Genomic DNA, 21,819 nt, shown 5'->3' on the forward strand with positions numbered 1-21,819 from the left:
GCCGGCGCACCACGTGACTCCCAGCTGCGGCCGCGCCCCTCGGGGCTCCACTTGCCGGCAACCCGCGCGCAAGCGCAGCCAGCTTCCCGCCGACGGGCCGCCGAGGCGGGAGGTAGGGCGTGGGTTTCTTTCGTGACCCGGGTGCGGCTGCTTCTCGGGTCTGTTCCCTTCCCCAGGCCGTGCTTGCATCCCACTTTTGGCCACACAGTTGTTTCTCTCACGAAATCAGTCCCTCCCTTCCCTCTGCTTCCTTTATCACCATAGTCTGTCCCATAGATAAAGAACCTAGAAGTCCGCCTCAGAAATCTGTAACTCTGAAATTGCTTCAGAAAAGTGCAAACACAGCTTACCCTCTGCCGCAAAGCTTTATTCGGCACCGCCCGTGTGCCAGACTTGAAAGGATCAAAGTACAAAGGCATAACAATTGTGTTTTCTGTACTTCAAAGACAAACATACGAATTAAGTAATCCAGCGGTGTCAGAACCATTCAGACCTTAATTATCACGTAAGTATTACCCCATTCACTTCTCAGCCGGCCGAGAAACTCAAGCTCATTATAGCTTTCCCTCCCCTTTTTTACCCACAGCATGCAGGAAGTTATGGAATCCAATGGGGTCTACCTCGCCTCTAGACTGTAAGTGCTGTGAGGGCAGGAACCACACTTTTGGTGATTCAGGCCGTTCCCAACTTCTGCCTTCTTAGAAAACTTGCTCTTTCATTTAACAAGTGTTTTTTGAGCACCTACTGTATGTCGGATGCTATTCTAGATGCTTGGATTTAATAAGTAAACAGAACAGATAAAAATCCGTGCCTTCCTAGAGCAGGGTAGAGATGATAATTAAGTAAAATGAGTAGGGTAAAGAGCACATACTGCCCTTTCATAAAAGGTGGTTAGGGCCTTATTCCTCTTAACCATTGTCCCCTTTCTCCTGTCACTCTCATTTCCGTAAGCATCTGAACAACCATTTCCATCTTGAAATCTCTCACCCAACCCACCAAACCCCGCAGAACTGAACTGAACAGCAAGCAGTAAAGACTCTGACTTTGGGTCAGGTCATGTAAGTGTGTGACCTTGGGAAAATTACTAAACTCTAAACTTCATTTTTTCTCATCTGTAGAAGGTAGTTTTAAGGTACACCTTAATGGGTTTTTATGAGTCTTAAATGAATCAATTTTTAGAAAGCACTTAAAATAGCTTAGTGTACAGTTAGAGCTAATTGTACCAGTGACTGTTTATTTTTTTAATTTCGCCTTAAAACAAATATGAGGTAGGTACTATCACATAGAGGGTTCCCTGGTGGTCAGATGGTAAAGAATCTTCCTGCAGTGCAGGAGCCGTGGGTTCAATCCCTGGGTCAAGAAAATCCCCTGGAGAAGGGAATGGCTACCCACTCCAGGATTCTGGTCTGGAGAACTTCATGGACAGAGGAGCCTGGTGGGCTACAGTCCATGGGGTTGCAAAGAGTCAGACACAACTGAGTGACTAACACTTTAACTTTCCTTTTTTCTATCCTAATTTCCCAGGTGACACTGGTAGTAAAGAACCCGCCTGCCAATGCAGGAGACATGGGTTTGATCCTTGGTTCAGGAAGATCTCCCGGAGAAGAAAATGGCAACCCACTCCAGCATTCTTGCCTGGAGAATCCCACGGACAGAGAAGCTTGGCAGGCTATAGTTCATGGGGTTGCAAAGAGTCAAACATGACTGAAGTGACTTAGCACACAGGCAACTGTCCCTTTTCCTTTAGCTGCCTGTCTTGCCCCACCTCTTGACTTCTGACACACTGGTCCCTCCAGTATACACCTGCTCTTCTTTTCCACCTGGCAAACTCCCTCTCACCTCTGGGACCTCAGATAACCCTTCTTGCACACCTGCAGCAAGCTTGGCTGCTCTCCCCACTGGGCTTCCAAAGCACTTTGTACAAACTCTCATAGTTAGATCCCCTTGAAAACAATGAACAAGGACTCACTCAGTAAAAACTAAAGTGTACCATAAGACTGGAATTGAATTACAGAGGACTTCAAAACCAGCCACTCTTGCTTCTCTCAGGTGAATCCCCTGGCTTCACTGCTTCTTTCTGCTTTCAGCAGTAGGAGAGGAGAAGCCAAGAGATTTCTTCTCTCTTGCTCTCCCTCGAGCATCATCTCCAGTGGTTAACACAGCATCTCTGTGGCTCCAACTCCAACTGGGAACCTCCTGCCGTGACTCTAGATTCTGCCTGACAGCCTTAGCTTTGAGGTTCTGATAACATCACATCTTTCCATTGTTCATCAGGAGTTTAATTTGCTCACCTGTTTAACTTGAATGCACTTATCACCTCCAACAAGTGGAAAATAAAATTCTAGTAATCCAGGGCAAGCAATGGTACTATATTTGCTTAAATTAGTATCTGCAGTTGCTTGTAAGAAAATGCCAGATGAAGGTAAGGAAATAAGAAAATTTGGAGCTACTGTACTTTGCTATGTGTTATTCATGATAATTATAAGGACTACAGAGTAGGCTGACAACTTCTCAAGCATTAGGCAGCTTAGAGAGGGAAAATATTAAATTCAGAGCTTTAAACTCTCAGCTCAATGTGTGATCAGAGAACCAGAAAGCTTCTACAGTATAACCTTCTACCTGCAGGGTTACGGTTAGGGCGTGAAGAATCTCTTGTTTCTTACCACTTAAGGACAGACCATGGTTGAGGATCAAAACCAAATATATTTGTTCAAGTTGGTAAAATGTGATGATATTGAATTCACAGCCTAAGTCACTGCCTTAAAGTTAGGACATCAACTGGAAACTAGCATAGTCCTGTGACTTACGATGGGGACATTTGAGGTGACCTCCCCAAGCCCCATCTCCTTACTGACCTTCCCCAGTTGAAAGAATATATATGCAGCAGTTGCCTTGAAAAGAGCTATCTGCTGCTGCTGCTGCTGCTGCGTCTCTTCAGTCATGTCCGACTCTGTGCGACTCCATAGACAGCAGCCCACCAGGCTCCACCACCCCTGGGATTCTCCAGGCAAGAACACTGGAGTGGGTTGCCATTTCCTTCTCCAAGGCATGAAAGGGAAAAGTGAAAGTGAAGTCGCTCAGTCGTGTCCAACTCTTCGAGACCCCATGGACTGGCGCCTACCAGGCTCCTCCATCCATGGGATTTTCCAAGCAAGAGTACTGGAGTGGGTTGCCATTGCCTTCTCCGAAAGAGCTAACTATTCTCCCCCAAATCCTATCCCCCTACCACCTCCAAACCCACTTCTAAAGTTAAATCCAGGGAACCAGGAGAGAATTATAAGGTATATTCCAGATAATAAATAGATAAATGAGCTTATACACCCAAACAATTACAGTATCTTTTGTATTTACATTAGCAATAGCCTGGAAAACTGTATCAGAGTAGATTCTAAGGGTATTACAAAAGAAAGGCTAGAATATAATATGTCAGATTAAACACAGGTGTCCTTCTGCTCTTAATGTTCTAAAGGGAGCACCTCTAGCAGCCTGCCTGATCTGGTTGGTTGAAACCAGGATTCAGTAGTGGCCTACCTTCAGTGAAACTAAGCAGTCAGAATTTCACTCAAATAATGGGGAGAAGGAGGGCTTCCCTGGTAGCTCAGTGTAAAGAATCTTCCTGCAGTACAGGAAGTGCAAGTTTGATCCCTGGGTCAGGAAGATCCCCTGAAGGAGGACATGGCAGCCCACTCCAGTATTCTTGCTAGGAAAACCCATGGACAGAAAAGCCTGATGGATCCACGGGGTCACAGAGTTGAACTCAACTGAATTGACTGAGCATGCACAATGGGGAGAAAGAAATGTAAAGACACATAAAAAAGTCAAGCTACAGGGTCACACATGAAAGAGTCGAGGTGACGGGAATGTTGGAGTTAATTTATTGTGTGTAACCTGCTCACCCTTCTCCTGACTATATTTTGTAGAAGGGGTCAGAGGGCACTAAGACACTGAGAAAACATTAGTGAGAGAAACACAGGCCTCCTTGGAAGCTCTGCAATGCCTCTCCTCCTTGGACCAAGGATGACTGAAATGGGTTTCCTGGTTTCAGTGGGAATGTTGCCAGAGTGGCAGAGGCCATGTGCCAATAATAAACCATAGAGATAAGGAGCCACAGTTACCATGATGGACCACAGTGTTCAGCAGGGGCAGAGTGGCAGTCAGAATGTTTTGATCCTCAGGGACCTGTGGGGGTACCAACTTGACGACAGGGTCCCTAGGACTGAAATATTAATGGATGGGTAGCCTACTAAAGTTTTGCTTGATATACACAACCTGGAAAACTAACGTTCTGGTACACAGAAACCTCACTTGAATTGTCACAAAAGGAAGTCTTGGCCCCTAATTCAGTTCCTGGTTATAGCACATACCAAGGGTCCAGTGATTAAAGGAGAAACTGGGTCCTCTTGAGGAAGGACACTGCAACATTGTCACAACTGTATACCATAAATCTTTCTCTAAGACTTTCCCCAAAGGACCTGTGGCTTTTAAAAGAATGAGCATGCACTGAGGGCAGGGACATATCCAGACTTTGAAGGATTATTAGACACTGATCTGAATTTATGCTAACCCTCTGGGACCCCTGGATAGATTGAGGGCTTCAGGTAACCAGATAATAAGCTTACATCCAAGTCAATCACACAGAGGGCTCAGAGAGTTCTGTAAACCCATCCAGGTCCTAAATGCATGTTTAGACTAAATAGGCTTGGCAACTGGCAGATTTCCTGCACTAGCTTCCTGACCCATGCAGAAAGAACTGTTAATGGTAGGCAGAGCCCAGTGGCCCCTGGAACTGCCCTTCCCGAACAAAATGGTAAAGTGAAACTGAAAGTGTAAGTCACTCGGTCATTTCCAACTCTTTGCGACCCCATGGACTGTACTGACCATTGAATTCTCCAAGCTAAATGCAGTATCACAGCCCTCTGGGAATTGCAGGGATCGGTGCCACCATCAAAGATTTGATAGATGCAAAAGTGATGAGTCTCAGCTCACCTCCGTTTAATTCCTGCTTTTGACAGTGGCAAAACTAGACAGAAATGGAGATTATCCAAGCTTCTACTCAGGAGATTTTGAAACATTGTTTATATGTACCACATCTTCTTTATCTGTTCCTTTGTCAATGGACATTTGGGTTGCTTCCATGTCCTGGAGAAGGAAATGGCAACCCACTCCAGTATTCTTGCCTAGAGAATTCCATGGACAGGGGAGCCTGGTCGGCTGTTGTCCATGGGGTCGCACAGAGTCAGACATGACTGAAGCAACTTAGCATGCATGCATGCATTGGAGAAGGAAATGGCAACCCACTCCACTATTCTTGCCTGGAGAATCCCTGGGACAGAGGAGCTTGATAGGCTGCCTTCTATGGGGTGGCACAGAGTCTGACACGACTGAAGTGACTTAGCAGCAGCAGCAGCATGTTTTGGCTATTGTAAACAGTGTTGCAATGGACATTGGGGTGCACATATCCTTTGGATCATGTTTTTCTCCAGATGTATGACCAGGAGTGAGATTGCAGGGTTATATAGTAGCTCTATTTTTAGCTTTTTAAGGAACTTCCATACTGTTCTCTCATGGTTGTACCAAGTAACATTCCTGCCAACAGTGTAAGAGGGTTCCCTTCTCCTCCACACCCTCTCCAGCATTTGTTTTTTTGGGTTTTTTGATGATACTCATTCCGGTTGGTGTGAGGTGATATCTCACTGTAGTTTTTATTTACATCAAACTGTTGTTAATAGGCTGCAGGCCTTGGGGTCGCGAAGAGTCAGACACGCCTGAACAACTTCACTTTTCACTTTCATGCATTGGAGAAGGAAATGGCAACCCACTCCAGTGTCCTTGCCTGGGGAATCCCAGGGACTGGGGAGCCTGGTGGGCTGCCGTCTAAGGGGTCGCACAGAGTCGGACACGACTGAAGCGACTTAGCAGCAGAAGCAGCATTGTTAATAGATAAACATAAATCATGATTCCTTTGTTCACAGATACATTCTTAATACCTAAAACAGTGTTGAATGTGTGATAGGTGCTTAATAAATATTTGTCAAGTCAAAAACAAAACAAAACAAAACTAGGCAGCGACTCCACTTGCACCTTTTGATCCAGATATGGCATCTTTGCTGAGACACATCAACCTAGTCCTGCCCATGTAGTATGCAGCAGTTGATCTGGCAAATCATTTTCCCCTCAAATCAATTAGCAAAGAAAATCAAAGCAACACATTTTCATATGTCAGGAACAGTAACTGACTTTTACAGTTTTACTTCAGGTCCATGTCAATTCTCAAATATTGTCACAGTGTAGCCCACATGGACCTTGACCATCTGGACATCCCGTAGAACATTCATCTGATCCAGACACTAATAGCATCTGTTGACTGACTCAGTGAACAGGAAGTAGCAAATATTCTCAGTAAGATACATAAATGCCAGAGACACACAACTTCTATGAAAGGAGTATTGCACTATTCCTGTACAGCAGTGGTTCTCAACAATTTTGTCCCCTACTGAACATAGAGGAGGCAATATCTGGAGACTTTTTTGGTTGTCACAGCTGTAGGGAAGGGAGTTAGTGGCTATTGGCATCTTGTGGGCAGAGACTCAAAGATGCTGCTAAACATCCTGAAATGTACAGGGCACCTCCTCACAATCGAGAACTGTCAAGTTCAAAATGTTCAGATGAAGAAGTCAAGAATCCCTGTGTTAAAGCTAAAGACAGGTTTTTGTACCTTGTGCATCCGAACACTAAGAAAGAAGCACAATCATAGTGGGCCCATTTGGATTTTGAAGGCAACATACACCACATCTGGATGTATTTCTCTGAGCCATTTACTGAGAAACCTGTGTTCCCAGAAAATAAAAAGGCTCTGCAACAGGTCCAGGCTCTGCCAATCAAGTCTAATAATCCAGAAGATCTAAGTTTCTGTGACAAGTGAGGAGGCTGTTTGGACCCCTGCACAAATCCTGATAAGAGATTCAAAGCACAGGACCTCAAGTTTTTTACACTATACCATGCTCTCTTATGCTAAAAGAGCACTGGATTCTGATAGACTGGATCATGATGACATAAAGACTGATGTTCTCTGATCTGCCAGTCTTGAAGTGCCATGACATGAGGCATGTGCATGTGTGCTAAGTCACTTCAGTCATCTCCAGCTCTTTGTGACACATGGATCATAGCCCGCAGGCTCCTCTGTCCCGTAGACTCTCCAGGCAAGAGCACTGGAGTGGGTTGCTGTGCCTCCAGCAGAAGATCTTCCCAACCCAAGGATCGAACCCAAGTCTCCTAAGTCTCCTGCAATGGCAGGTGGGTTCTTTAACACTAGCACCACCTGGGAAGCCCAATATTAGACATACATACCAACAAACCATCATTAATTAAAAATAGCATAGAAACATTACCCTTGATTGGGTCAGGAGGACACAAGTAAGTGGCACAGGCAGATGGCAGGGACTCTAGGGCCTCATGAGGAGCTCCCTATGACCATCACTTAGAGGAAAACAAAGCAGAATAAAATAAAACTTGGGCCTAGTTTGAAGATGGGCCTGCACCATATGTTGGCATCAGCTGGAAGTGGATTGTAATTATATTACCCAGGAGCAGCTTTGAAAGAAAATGTGAAAATCAACTCTCCCAGTGGGGAGAGCTTTGGGCAGTACATGTGGATGTCCACTTAGCCTATAAGGATCATGGTCCGAGGTACAAATCTACTCTGGCTCATAGGTAGTAACTAACATTTGCCTATTGCTCAAAGACTTGTAAAGAATAATATTGGAATATTGGTAACAAGGAAATCTATGGAAGAGGAATATGAATACCATGAGTAACCATGTGTACATGCTCAGTTGTGTCTGACTCTTAGCAGTCCCGTGGACTGTAGCCCATCAGGCTCCTCTATCTAAGGCATTTTTTAGGCAAGAATACTGGAGCAGGTCGTCATTTCCTTCTCCAGGGGTTCTTCCCGGCCCAAGGATCAAACCCTTGTCTCTTGTGTCTCCTGTGTCTCCTACATTGGCAGGCAGGTTCTTCACCAGCTGAGCTACTAATGGATCTCTCAAAATTGGCCAACAGTATTTTTGGGCTTTCCTAGTGGCTCAGAGGGCTTCCCTGGTGGCTCAGGCAGTAAGGAATCTGCCTGCAATGCAGGAGACCCAGGTTCAATCCCAGGGTTGAGAAGATCCCTTGGAGAAGGAAATGGCAACCCACTCCAGTATTCCTGCGCATAGAATCCCATGGACAGAGGAGTCTGGTGGACTACAGTCCATGGGATTGCAAAGAGTCAGACTGAAGTGACTTAGCATGCAGGCATGAAGATTTTTGCTTCTCATTTGAAAGCTTACCCAAAGGCATCCACTGAAAAGAAAGTTCTTCTACCATATGATTCAGCAAGCCCACTCCTGGTCAAATATCCAGAAAAGATGAAAACTCTAATTGGAAAAGATGAACATGCACACCAATGTTCATAGCAGCACTATTTATAGAAGCCAAGACATGGAGGCAAACTAAATGTCCATCAGCAAATGAACAGATAAAGAAGATGTGTGTGTGGATACAATGAAATATTAGTCATAAAAAGAATGAAATATTGCCATTTGCAGGAACATTAATGAACCTAGAGATTATCATACTCAGCGAATGAAGTCAGGCAAAGAAAGTCAAATATCATATGATATCACTTAAATGAGGAATCTAAAAAATAATACAAATGAATTTATTTACAAAACAGAAATAGAACCACAGACATAGGAAACAAAGTTATGTTTACCAAAGGGGAAAGGGAAGTTGTTGTTCAGTTACTCAGTCATGTCTTGACTCTTTGTGACCCCATGAATGGCAGTGTGCCAGGCTTCCCTGTCCATCACCATCTCCCGGAGTTTGCTCAAACCCATGTCCACTGAGTTGGTGATGCCGTCCAACCATCTCATCCTCTGTTGTCCCCTTCTCCTCCTGCCCTCAATCTTTCCCAGTATCAGTGTCTTTTCCAATGAGCCACCTCTTTGCATCAGGTGGCCAAAGTATTGAAGCTTCAGCTTCAGCATTGGTCCTTCCAATGAATATTCAGGGTTGGTTTCCTATAGGATTGACTGGTTGGATCTCCTTGCAGTCCAAGGGACTCTAAAGAGTCTTCTTCAACACCACAGTTTGAAAGCATCGATTTTTCGGTGCTCAGCCTCACCCATCAGCAGAAAATGGAAACAGAATAGGGAAGGATAGATTAGAAACTTGGGATTAGCAGATACTAATTACCATTTATAAAATTGATGAAAGAAAGAAGAAAAACAAGGATTTACTTGTGTAATAATCTATAATGGAAAAGAGCCTGAAAAATAAGGAAAATATACATAACTGAATCACTTTGCTGTACACCTGAAACTAACACATTATTGTAAATCAACTATACTTCAGTCGGTTAATTAATTTTTAAAAACAGAGGAAGCTCTTAATAATCAGGGAGAAGACCCATTTTGTGAGTGTTTGTTGGCTCCATTATTCAGCCTCCCAGTCTTTGTTCACCAGGCTTGTGTACTAGTAGCCATGGCAATAGGGATAAGGGGTCCACACTGTGGACTTTCCTCCCCAAGGCAGAAAGCTCAGACTGCAAGAGCAGAAGCCAATATTGAACCCTTGTTATGGCACTATTCCTCAGGGCGCTGAGGGCATGCTGATTATATTAGACCGTTTCCATCAAAATGGGCCAGAGATTTATTCTCACTTAAATAGATACTTCTTTCTTCTTTCCTTATCCAAAATGGTTCTACCAGCAGCAAGATCTGTGGAGTTATGGAATGTGATAATTCCATGACTCATTATCATTATATCCGTATAAGATTGCTTCTCACCAAGGATCTCATTTGAAAGCAAGAGAAATTGGCTCAGACTCTTGTTTTTCACTGATATTACCACGTACCCCATCATCTGAGAACATCTAATCCAACAGATTGATGGAATGACCTACTGAAGTCATAATTACAGCACTGCGTTTGTGCTAAGTAGCTTCAGTCATGCCCAACCTTGTGACCCTATGGACTGTAGCCCGCCAGGCTCCTCTGTCCATGGGATTTTCCAGGCAAGAATACTGGAGTAGGTTGCCATGCCCTCCTCCAGGGGATCTTCCTGACCCAGGGATTGAACCTGTGTCTCTTACATCTACCTGCATTGGCAGGCGGGTTCTTTAACACTAGCACCACTTGCTGCTGCTGCTACTGCTGCTAAGTCACTTCAGTCGTGTCCGACTCTGTGCGACCCCATAGACGGCAGCCCACCAGGCTCCCCCGTCCCCGGGATTCTCCAGGCAAGAATTCTGGAGTGGGTTGCCATTTCCTCCTCCAATGCATGGAAGTGAAAAGTGAAAGTGAAGTCGCTCAGTCGTGTCCGACTTGCAGCGACCCCATGGACTGCAGCCCACCAGGCTCCTCCGTCCATGGGATTCTCCAGGCAAGAGTGCTGGAGTGGGGTGCCACTGAGCACCACTTGGGAAGGGCCAATTACAGCACTACTTGTGGGACAAATCTCTGAGATCCAGTGCTACCAGGATACTGTTTATGCTCTGAGCCAGTGACCAACAGATGGTGCTGTTCCTCTTACAGTCACAATACCCAGGTTCTGGGAATTATTATACCTAATAAGCCGCTGACAAAATTTAGTTTCCCTTCTCCCAGTCATAAATTCCTCTTTTTTTTAATAGGTCTTGATTCCAGTCTTAGTTTGTGTTTGTGTCCTAAGACAGAACCTTGTGTCCAGGCAATTTATCTGGAAGATCACTCCAATGAGCACAAGTGATGAAGGGAGGAAAATGAGTCAGAAAAAGAAGAAAAGACAATAAGGTGTGTAAGGATGAGAAAGTAATCACTCATGGGAAACTGAAGCTCATTATCACCAAGAAACCTCTGAAAAACAGTATGGAATAAACTTCAGAATTGTCCTTTTGGAGGACAGGAAGGCAGGACATATACCTACCAATCCAATTAAAGGACATTAACTCTGTCACATTTCTGGGCTTTCCTTTGGCAGAGTGTGAGAGAACCTAGAAGGAGAGACTAGAGAAGTGGGGGGAAGCTTTCATTGTGCAGGTAGCCTCTACTGCAGTTGCGGGTGACTCAGATGGGCCAAAGGGATATGAAGAGAAGCGTCTACCTCATCTGCTATATCCCCAAGGGAGGCATGCTTTCATGACGGGACACAATGATGGTCCAATTGAACGAGAAATTGAAACTGCCACCTGACTATTTTGGGGTCCTTGTGCCACTAATCTAATAGCCAGAGGAGAGGTTACAATACTGGATGCAGTGGTCTGTCCCGATTAACAATGAGGACAGAGAGGATTCTATCTGGTACCTAGGAGGAATCACTGGGGCATCCCTTGTTTTTCCATCTCTAGTAGAAAAGATTAAACAAAGAACCCAAAAAAGGCAAGACCACTAAAAATTTGAATCCTTCAGGAATGAAGCTTGGGGTCACTACCTAGGTAAAGGGCCACAACCAGCTAAAGCATAGACAAAGAACAATAGAAGCACAGAATGAACAGTGAAAGGAGGAAGTAATAAATATCACCTCTAACCTGATGACCAGTTACTGCTAAGCTGCTAAGTCACTTCAGTCGTGTCCAACTCTGTGCGACCCCATAGACGGCAGCCCACCAGGCTCCCCCGTCCCTGGGATTCTCCAGGCAAGAACACTGGAGTGGGTTGCCATTTCCTTCTCCAATGCATGAAAGTGAAACGTGAAAGTGAAGTTGCTCGGTCGTGTCTGACTCTTAGCGACCCCATGGACTGCAGCCTACCAGGCTCCACCATCCATGGGATTTTCCAGGCAAGAGTACTGGTTATAGTGATGATTGACCGTTATGCATATTTTGTTCAGTAAAGTCTGATACTATAAAGAACAATATTGCATAGGAACCTGGAATGTTAGGTCCATGAATCAGGGAAATTGGATGTGGTCAAGCAGGAGATGGCAAATGAACATCGACTTCTTAGGAATCAGTGAACTAAAATGGACTGGGATGGGTGAATTTAATTCAGATGACCATTATATCTACTACTGTGGGCAAGAATTTCTTAGAAGAAATGGATTAGCCCTCAAAGTCAACAAAAGAGTTTGAAATGCAGTATTACAGCATGATCTCAGTTCATTTCCAAGGCATACCATTCAACATCACAGTAATCCAACTCTATGCCACAACCACCAATGTCAAAGAAGGTGAACTTGAAGGGTTCTATGAAGACCTACAACATCTTCTAGAACTCACGCCAAAAAAAGATGTCTTTTTCATCATAGGGGATTGGAATGCAAAAGTGGGAAGTCAAGAGATGCCTGGAGTAACAGACAAGTTTGGCCTTGGAGTACAAAATGAAGCAAGGCAAAGAGTTTTGTCAAGAGAACATGCTGGTCATAGCAAACACCCTCTTCCAATCACACAAGAGATGACTCTATACATGGACATCACTAGATGGTCATTACCAAAATCAGATTGATTATATTCTTTGCAGCCAAAGATGGAGAAGCTCTATACAGACAGCAAAAACGAGACTGGGAGCTGACTGTGGCTCAGATCATGAATTCCATATTGCAAAATTCAGCCTTAAATTGAAGAAAGTAGGGAAAACCACTAGGCCATTCAGATATGACCTAAGTCAAATCCCATATGAGTACACAGTGGATGTGACAAATAGATTCAAAGGATTAGACCCAGTAGACAGAGTGCCAGAAGAACTATGGATGGAGGTTCATAACATTGTATAGGAGGCAGTGACCAAAGCCATTCCAAAGAAAAAGAAATACAAGAAGGCAAAGTAGCTGTCTGAGGAAGCTTTGCAAATAGCCAAGGAAAGAAGAGAAGCAAAAGGTAAGGGAGAAAGGGAAAGATATACCCAACTGAATGCAGAGTTTCAGAGAAGCAAGGAGAGATAAGAAGGCATTCGTCAATGAACAATGCAAAGAAATAGAGGAAAACAATAGAATGGGAAAGTCTAGAGATCTCTTTGAGAAAATTGGAGATGTCAAGGGAACATTTCATGCAAGGATGGGCATTATGAAGGACAGAAAAGGTAAGGACCTAACAGAAGCAGAAGATATTAGAAGAGGTGACAAGAAGACATGGAAGAACTGTGTCTTACAAAAAAGATCTTAATGATCTGGATAACCACCATGATGTGGTCACTCACCTAAAGCTGGACATCCTGGAGTGTGAAGTTAAGTGGGTCTTAGGAAGCATTACTACAAAGCTAGTGGAGGTAACGGAATTCTAGCTGAGCTATTTAAAATTCTAAAAGATGATGCTATGAAAGTGCTGCACTCAATATGCCAGCAAATTTGGAAAACTCAGCAGTGGCCACAGGACTGGAAAAGTTCGGTTTTCATTCCAGTTCTAAAGAAGGGCAATGCCAAAGAATGTTCAAACTACTGTACAATTGCACTCATTTCACCTGCTAGCAAGATTATGTTGAAAATCCTTCGAGTTAGGCTTCAGCAGTACATGAGCTTAGAAATTTCAAATGTACAAGATGGGTTTAGAAAAGGCAGAGGAACCAGAGATCGAATTGCCAACATCTGTTGAATCATGGAGAAAGCAAGAGAGTTCTAGAAAAAACATCTACTTCTGCTTCATTGACTACACTAACTTTGACTATGTGGATCACAAGAAACTGTGGAAAATTCTTAAAGAGACAGGAGTGCTAGACTACTTTACCTGTCTCCTGAGAAACTAGTATGTGGGTCAAGAAGCAACAGTTAGAACTGAACGTAGAACGACTAACTGGTTCAAAATTGGGAAAGGAGTACAAGGCTGAATATTGTCTCCCTGCTTATTTAACGTCTATGCAGAGTACATCATGTGAAATGCCAGGATGGATGAATCGCAAGCTGGAATCAAGATTGCTGGGGGAAATATCAACAACCTCTAGGAAATATCAGATGATACTACGAATATGTAAATGACACCACTCTAATGGCAGAAAGAGAAGAGGAACTAAAGAGTCTCTTGATGAGGGTAAAAGAGGAGAGTGAAAAAGCTGGCTTAAAACTCAACATTCAGAAAACTAAGATCATAGCATCTGGTCCTATCACCTCATGGCAAGTATAAAGGACAAAAGTGGAAGCAGTGACAGATTTTCCTTTCTGGGGCTTCAAAATCATTGCAGACTGTGACTGCAGCCATGACATTAAAAGATGCTTGCTCCTTGGAAGCAAAGTTATGACAAACCTATATAACATATTAAAAAGCAAAAACATCACTTTGCTGACAAAGGTCCATTAGTCAAAGCTATGGTTTTTCCAGTAGTCATTCATGTATGGATGTGGGAGTTGGACCATAAAGAAGCCTGAGTGCAGCAGAAGTGATGCTTTTGAACTGTGGTGCTAGAGAAGACTCTTGAGAGTCCCTTGGACAGCAAAGAGATGAAATCAATCAATCCTATAGGAAATCAACCCTGAATATTCATTGGAAGGACTGATGCTAAAGCTGAAGCTCCTATACTTTGGCCACCTGGTGTGAAGAGCTGATTCACTGGAAAAGACCCTGATGCTGGGAAAGACTGAAGGCAAAAGAAGAGGATGGCAGAGACTAAGATGGTTACAAGCACCACCGACTCAATAGGCATGAATTTGAGCAAATACCAGGATATAGTAGAGGACAGGGAAGCCTGGAGTGCTGCAGTTCATGGGGTTGCAAAGAGTCAGGCACAACTCAGTAACTAAACAACAACAAAATGTGATTTGTCTAGTGAGTTGCCTAAATCCTCATTTCTGGGGATCCTGAGCTCCTGATTATCATGCCATTATCAGGTCATGGTTGCTGAATTTTTCCGCTTACATTTAAAACTGACCATGGAATATAAAGAGGTTCCTTACTGGATCACCCAAGTGCCAAACGTTCCTGCTTGCTCCATACATAGCAACAGGTCCACCTCCTCATGATTATCAAAGTCATTTTCCCCCACAAGGTAGGAGCTCCTTTTCACTGGCACAAAGACCCCAAAGTGGCAAGGTGGCAGTCATAGTATTAAGTTAAATAGGATTCTTTGTTCCCTGGTGGAAGTAAACTCTTTCTGAAATCTGAGATTGACAGAAGCACAGGACCTAGACATTGTGGGGCCAGGAAGAACAAATTCTTCAAATGAATTTTTGGGAGTGATGGTGAGTTGGCCCTCCTACTTCCACTCTTTGATCCTCAAACTCATGTATTGTACATTGTATGAATACAATACCATACAGTGACTATTGGTTTAAGGTAAAAAAGGATAGAGACCTGTCCTCGCAAATGTCTTCATAGGCAAATGTTCACTCTTTAGCAAGACACAATAGCATAACTGTAGATGATTTTCAAAGTTAAAATAGAGTGTGACTCTGCTCAAATAAAATTCTCTGCTACAGATATGGCTCTATTCTAGAACCCAAGTGGTCTTCACTATGACTCTCTTACCAGAATTGCTAGGATAAATATGGGGTTAATTCTAAATAAATATGGATTTATGAAATCAATAAACAGAAATTTATCATTTCTAAAGGTCCTATGGGATTCTTCTTACCTTTTTATGAGATTAAGATATAATACTTAAATGAGAACATCTGTATCATTTTATCAAAAATGAAAAATTAAAGGAAATCAATCACCTTCAGATATTCTACAAATTTAAAGAGCACTGTGTGCCTAAGAAAGATGAAATATTGAGATTTTAACATTATGAAATGTTATCTTTACCTTTATTAAAGCCTTTCATGATCAAGACTATCTTGTCTGATATTAGTATAACAGCATCAGAATTCTTTTGATTACTGGTTGCAGATATATATTTTTCTATTCATTTATTTTCAGCATCATTGTGTTTTTATAGTTAAGGTGTATTTATTGAAAGCAGCAAATATTTGAAGTTTTACATTCAGTCTTAAATTTTTTGCTTTTCTAATTGGAGTATTTATTCCATTCATATTTGATACAGTGACTGAGAGAATTGGGCTTAAACCAATTATCTTACTGTTTCTTTTCAACCTGTCCAGTACATTCTATGTTCTTTTTCCTCTCTTTCCTTGCCTTTTTAAAATTAAAATATTTCTTTTTATTATTTTATTTTTTCCTCTATGACCTTGCTTGCTAGTTATACATTCTCTTACTGATTTTAGTGTTATAAAGCAGATGATAATATGCATCCTTGACTTATGGAAACTTCTCTAATATAAATTAGGACTTTCACCACCTCTTGAACAATGCAAAGATTTTAGAAAACTTTAGTTACAGTTACTACCCACCACATACCTTACTGCTGCTGTTGTCATATATTACAATTCTTTCCATATATTAAGCTCTATATTGGACATGAGTTATGATATTGCTCTTATTATATTTCATAAATCAATATTCCTGAAATGGAATGTGGATACTTGCTGAGGATTTTTAAGGGGTCTCTAGACCTTGTAGGTCATTCTGGGCTATGCTCCTTGGCTTTCTTGAGCTATTTTATTGATAGTAGCAGCTTCCTTTTTAATCTTATTTTTACATAAGATGTGTCTGCCTTTAAAAGTGTATATAAAGCATACAGAAAACCTCTGTAAAGTTCAACACCAATGTTTATAGTAATCATTTATAAGAATGGGATTTCTGGGCTTTCCTGGTGATCCAATGGTTAAGAACCTGCCTTGTAATGCAGAGGACACAGTTCGATCTCTGGTGTGGGAAGATCCCACATGCTGCAGAACAACTAAGCCTACGTGCCACAGCGGCTGAGCCAAGCTCTAGAGTCCGAGAGACGCAACTAATGAACCCATGTGCCGCAACTACTGAAGCCCTTGTACCCCAGAGCCTGTGCTCCACGACAGGAAAAGCCACCGCAGTGAGAAGCCTGAACAGCTCAACTAGAGAGTAGCCCCTGCTCAATGCAGCTAGAGAAAGCCCACGTGTAACAACAAAGACCCAGCACAACCAAAAACAAAAAATATATTTTTTAAAAGAATGGGATTTCTGATCATTTTTTTCTCTATTTGTATATACTGATTTTCCTAAAATAAATAAATACACATGTCATACTTGTGTAACTCCTTTGTTTCTGTACTACACTGTAGGACAAATCTTTTTTTTTTTTTTTAACAGCAGTCAACCTCAAAAGTGTCCAGATAATGAACCAAGAAAATTAAAAAGAGGCACAAATTTCTCACAAGTGCCCGAACAGCATCTTGTACGGAGTTGCAATCGTAGGAACGTTTTTCTCTTTGTGAGCGGATCTGACAACACGTAAGTCTCGAATGCCTGATGTGCTTCCAAAGCAATCCTGTGTTTTGTTCCCATAAACACTCCAAAACTTACAGGTTCGGGAAATGGCGTCTTTCAAAGAAGTCACTCTGCTTTCAAAGAAGTCACTCTGTTTGGGGTTTCCTCTCACAAAACCGTCTTCAAAGCTAGTTTCGTAATGCCAAAAGAAAATAAATTTCATGATAATTTTTAAGAAAACCTTAGTATACAATCTTCCTCCTTCTTTTACTCCTTCTTTCACTGCCTTCTTTAACCAACTTTCATCCCTTCCTGCTTTGCATTCTTGATGTTTACTGCTGATGTGTTTGACTAACACTTCAAGGACTAATTGATGAGAACTTGAGGGAAAGAGTGTGGGAAAGGGTTCTGAGGCTTAATAAAGCATGGGATGTGGGGAGAGGGGGGCTGAGAGAGGACTGGACAGTTTGTGTGTGAGGCCCAAAGGTAAGGTGACAAAATTTGTCAACTCATTTTGGGATATTTTTGAGTGTGAAAGTGGACACGATTAATAATTATGCCAGGTCAACCAGGAGGTGTGGTCACCCTATGTGTGCAGGGAGTAAGTCAGGGAAGGCAGTCTAATATCTGTCCACTTAGGCTGCCTTTAGGGCCAGAGATTGGTGTTACTGCTGTAAGGCCATAAATGTGAATTGCCGGATGTAGAGGATGGCTTCAATTTCAGGATGGAGCTATCATTACATTTGATCATTGGGACAGATCCTTGTTTAATTGAGGGAAATCGCATTCAATAAGAAACAGTTAAATTGAATTTGTTGCAATTATGTCTAAGAGGTTATTACAATTTTATGACTACTTAAGCCCTGATCCTGGGAAATATTGAAGGCAAAAAGGAGAAGGGGATGGCAGAGGATGAGATGGTTAAATGGCATCGCCGACTCAATGAACATGAGTTTGAGCAAACTCCAGGAGATAGCGGAGGACAGAGGGGCCTGGTGTGCTACAGTCCAAGAGGCCACAAAGATTCAGATGTAACTTAGCAACTGAACAGCAACACACATTTTAGATACTCCTTAGAAATGAAAGTATGTTCTAAGTATACTTAACATGACACCCACCATGCTCAGTGCAACTAGAGAAAGCCCACGTGTAACAACAAAGACCCAGCACAACCAAAAACTTTGATTTACATATTTTCTGTCATCTTCTAAGATTCCATTGTAACCCTGGAATTTCCACATCTTCTCTTCTCAAAAGACTAATAAAAGATTAAACAACCAACAAAATTCCTCTAATTGTGTGACCATTCGGTTTAAGTTGCTCCTTCATTCACTGCCCTGTAGTCTATTCCTTTGTCTTGTGTTTTCCAACTTTGGAAAAGTTACAAACTCATTCCATTTGTTAGCCTTTCCATGTAAGTTGTTTATTGTGCCAAATCTCACTTATTTTCATGGAAATGCGCCTGTAACGCAGTGTCTGTACCATGTATATAAAGTATTGCTTTGTTTTTTAAGCCACTAATCATTGAAACATACATTTTAACAAACTCAAAATCTACACATTCTTTCTCTTAATAGTTTCAAAGTTAATTCTGCTATCTACAGTACATACTTCTAAAAGAATGCCAGTAGAGCAGAATTCATTTATTCCACAAAAATTTATTGAATTTCTCTTATTAGTAAGGGCACTGGTGAAATACAGGTGAAATTACATAGTTCCTGACCACAGGACTCTCAAATTCTTATAGTAATAGCAACAAATAGCTACATTTGTTTTTGTTTAGTCATGTCTGACAGTAGACTGTGCTAAATGCTATAGCAGAGGAACATACAAAGCACATTAATGAAATACAGAGACCCAAGAAAATAGCAATTTTGCTTGGTAGGAAGTTAGAACAGTCCTCCTTTAGGAAGCACTCCTAGACCCAGGATCTAGAAGGTGGAATAGAAAATTTCTAAGAAGAAGGAAAGGAAAATTAAACAAACTTGAGCCCCTTCAGTGAGCCAGACACCTTACATAAAGTATTTAATAAGCTACTCTCATAAGACACTGGAGAAGGCAATGGCACCCCACTCCAGTACTCTTGCCTGGAAAATCCCATGAACGGAGGAGCCTGGTGGGCTGTAGTCTGTGGGGTTGCTGAGAGTCGGACACGACTGAGTGACTTCACTTTCACTTTTCGCTTTCATGCATTGGAGAAGGAAATGGCAACCCACTCCATTGTTCTTGCCTGGAGAATCCCAGGGACCGGGCAGCCTCGTGGGCTGCAGTCTATGGGGTCTCACAGAGTCGGACACGACTAAAGCGACTTAGCAGCAGCAGCATAAGACTTGCCAGACAGGTGTTTACTACTACAGTGTTTTTGTTTTTGTTTTGTTTTTTACAGAGTTTTAAAAAGATTAAGTCATTTGTTCAAGATAGCAAAGTGGGTGAGCTATGGAGACTGATTCAAGCACTGTGCTTCTGATTCCAAAATTGTCTGTCCTCTTTCCCTGGCACCATACTGCTTCCCAACAGAGCAGAAAGGTATATGGCTAGTAGTTTTACATCCTGTATGATGCCATCTACATAAAGTTCAAGAACAGGCAAAACTTACCTATGATGACAGAGGTCAGAATAGTAACTATGTTTGGCAGAGGTGATATTTGGGGAATAGAAGGGAGACTTATGGGGTGCTGGGCAGGTTTTGCAGGTTTGTGTATGTATAGATTCATCAAGCTGTACATGTAAGATTTTTGCACTTTGTTGTATGTAAATTATACTTCAGAAATACAAATAAAAACATATTTGTGGGACTGCCCTGGTAGTCCAGTGGTTAAGGATCCATCTTGTAAAGCAAAGGACTCGGGTTTGTTCCCTGATCAGGGAACTAAAATCCCACATGCAGCAGGGCAACTAAGCCCGCGAGCCAAGACTACTGAGCCCACACAGTGCAATGAAAATATTTTGCCTGACACAGTAAAGCTCCCGTGTGCCACAACTAAGACCCAACGCAGACAAATAAGTAAATTTAAAAAACAAACATGTTTGCTATGTACTATGGCTTTTATAGGGCAAGAACGTTGACCTCTGGATTCTCATAATGCCTTTTTTATTGACAGCCTGCTTATTTTAGATATTTATTTTTCACTAAATAAAATGGATTAATTACAAGTAATGAAAATGGATCAGTCTTGCCTCTCTTAAACATAGGTCTTTAATCTGCTTCCTAACAATCCTAACTGCCAAGATCATAAAATTATTTATTTTAAGTGATGAAGAGCTGCTTTGAGACTTCTACAAGGGCTGCCACCTGGATTTTTTTGAGACTCTGATGACAGCAAAACTATGGCCCTCCTCTCCAGAAATCTACTGTGCACAAAATTTTGCATGGGGTTTTGTGATTATCATACCACTTAGGATCCACCTAACAGGCAAAGATCTTAAATTAAGATTCTCTGAGCTAACCTAATCATTTTCCTACAGATAAAAAAATAAAGGCCAAAGAAGGAAAGGGATCTGTTTAGAGGATGAAGAAAGATAAAACCCAGACCTTCTGATGCTGTTCACATTTATGCTGTTTGGTCTATCTCCTCTTTAGATATCATTAGATTTCTTTTGCCTCAAAGCCTTCATCTGGGGAGACCTTGGGTTCAGAAGAACTTCCATAAAATCTTGTATCGTACATTTTGTAATTGGAATCACATCAGGAGCTGGCCAAATTTTACCTTGTACTTATTGGAGAACAATATGTGCAAAGCTGAGTTGAGGACATTAGTCTTTTTTTTTTTTTTTCATGTACTGTCTCAAAGCCCAGAACTAAAGCTAAAATTAAAATGTAATAAAAGTTTTTTCTTTTCTTTTTTCAAAATTGTTTTAGAGAAATCAATCCTGACGTGTTCCCTCTATTCACATTCTGAAACTTCAAACTTTATTCTATGTTGAACTTCCTAACAGTGGAGAGATCCCATTGAACTCTTCATTCTGTACACTTTCCAGAAGTTTCTGATTAAAAACAATTAAATTCCAACCTGACTCAAGAAATGTGTCTGATTTGTGCCCATTCAGTTTGGAACAGAATTCTTGGCACCCAATCCACATAGAGACTGTGAGAAGTGAAAGAGGACCCAGAAAGCCTTTTCTTCTGTGTGAAAAGGCCTGATCCTAAGTGGAGCAATTGATGAAAGAAAGCTCAAGCTGCAGCCTACGAATTTCTTTTTAGTTTAGTGTACTTAGGATAAGGGGCAGAAACCACAGAGTCTTGTAGGTGGGCATAGAATAAAATCCACATCCACATGCGTTCTGTCTGCAAAGAATTTCCTAGGTACTTACTAAACTGTTCCTATTGCACAATCATCTTTTGCTTTTCTCCCCACATAATGTAAGCTTACATTTATTGAACATTTTACCATACATGCCAGCTACTGTTCTAAACGCATATTATTTAGTTTAATCTTCCTAATAAACTTCTATAGTAGTCTTATTATTTTGCCCATATTATACATGAGTCAAGAGGTTTTTAGAGGCCAAGTAACAAAAAATTTATTACCATGTCATTATTTGAGGACTTTCCAGGTGACGCTAGTGGTAAATAACCCACCTGCCAATGCAGGAGACAGAAGAGATGTGGTTTACATCCCTGGGTCGGGAAGATC

The 21,819-nt window shown here is 41.9% G+C and overlaps 1 long non-coding RNA gene across 1 annotated transcript; it reads left to right on the top strand.

The window, feature by feature from the left end:
* The first annotated feature begins 1 nt into the window (after position 1).
* On the top strand, positions 2-17,204 carry LOC129634192 (uncharacterized). Its single transcript, XR_008705468.1, has 4 exons — positions 2-505; positions 587-634; positions 10,673-10,811; positions 17,069-17,204. It is a non-coding gene; the product is annotated as an uncharacterized LOC129634192 (long non-coding RNA).
* The last annotated feature ends 4,615 nt before the right edge of the window (positions 17,205-21,819 follow it).

This window comes from Bubalus kerabau, chromosome 19 (assembly GCF_029407905.1).
Source record: "Bubalus kerabau isolate K-KA32 ecotype Philippines breed swamp buffalo chromosome 19, PCC_UOA_SB_1v2, whole genome shotgun sequence".
Taxonomy (NCBI): Eukaryota; Metazoa; Chordata; class Mammalia; order Artiodactyla; family Bovidae; genus Bubalus; species Bubalus kerabau.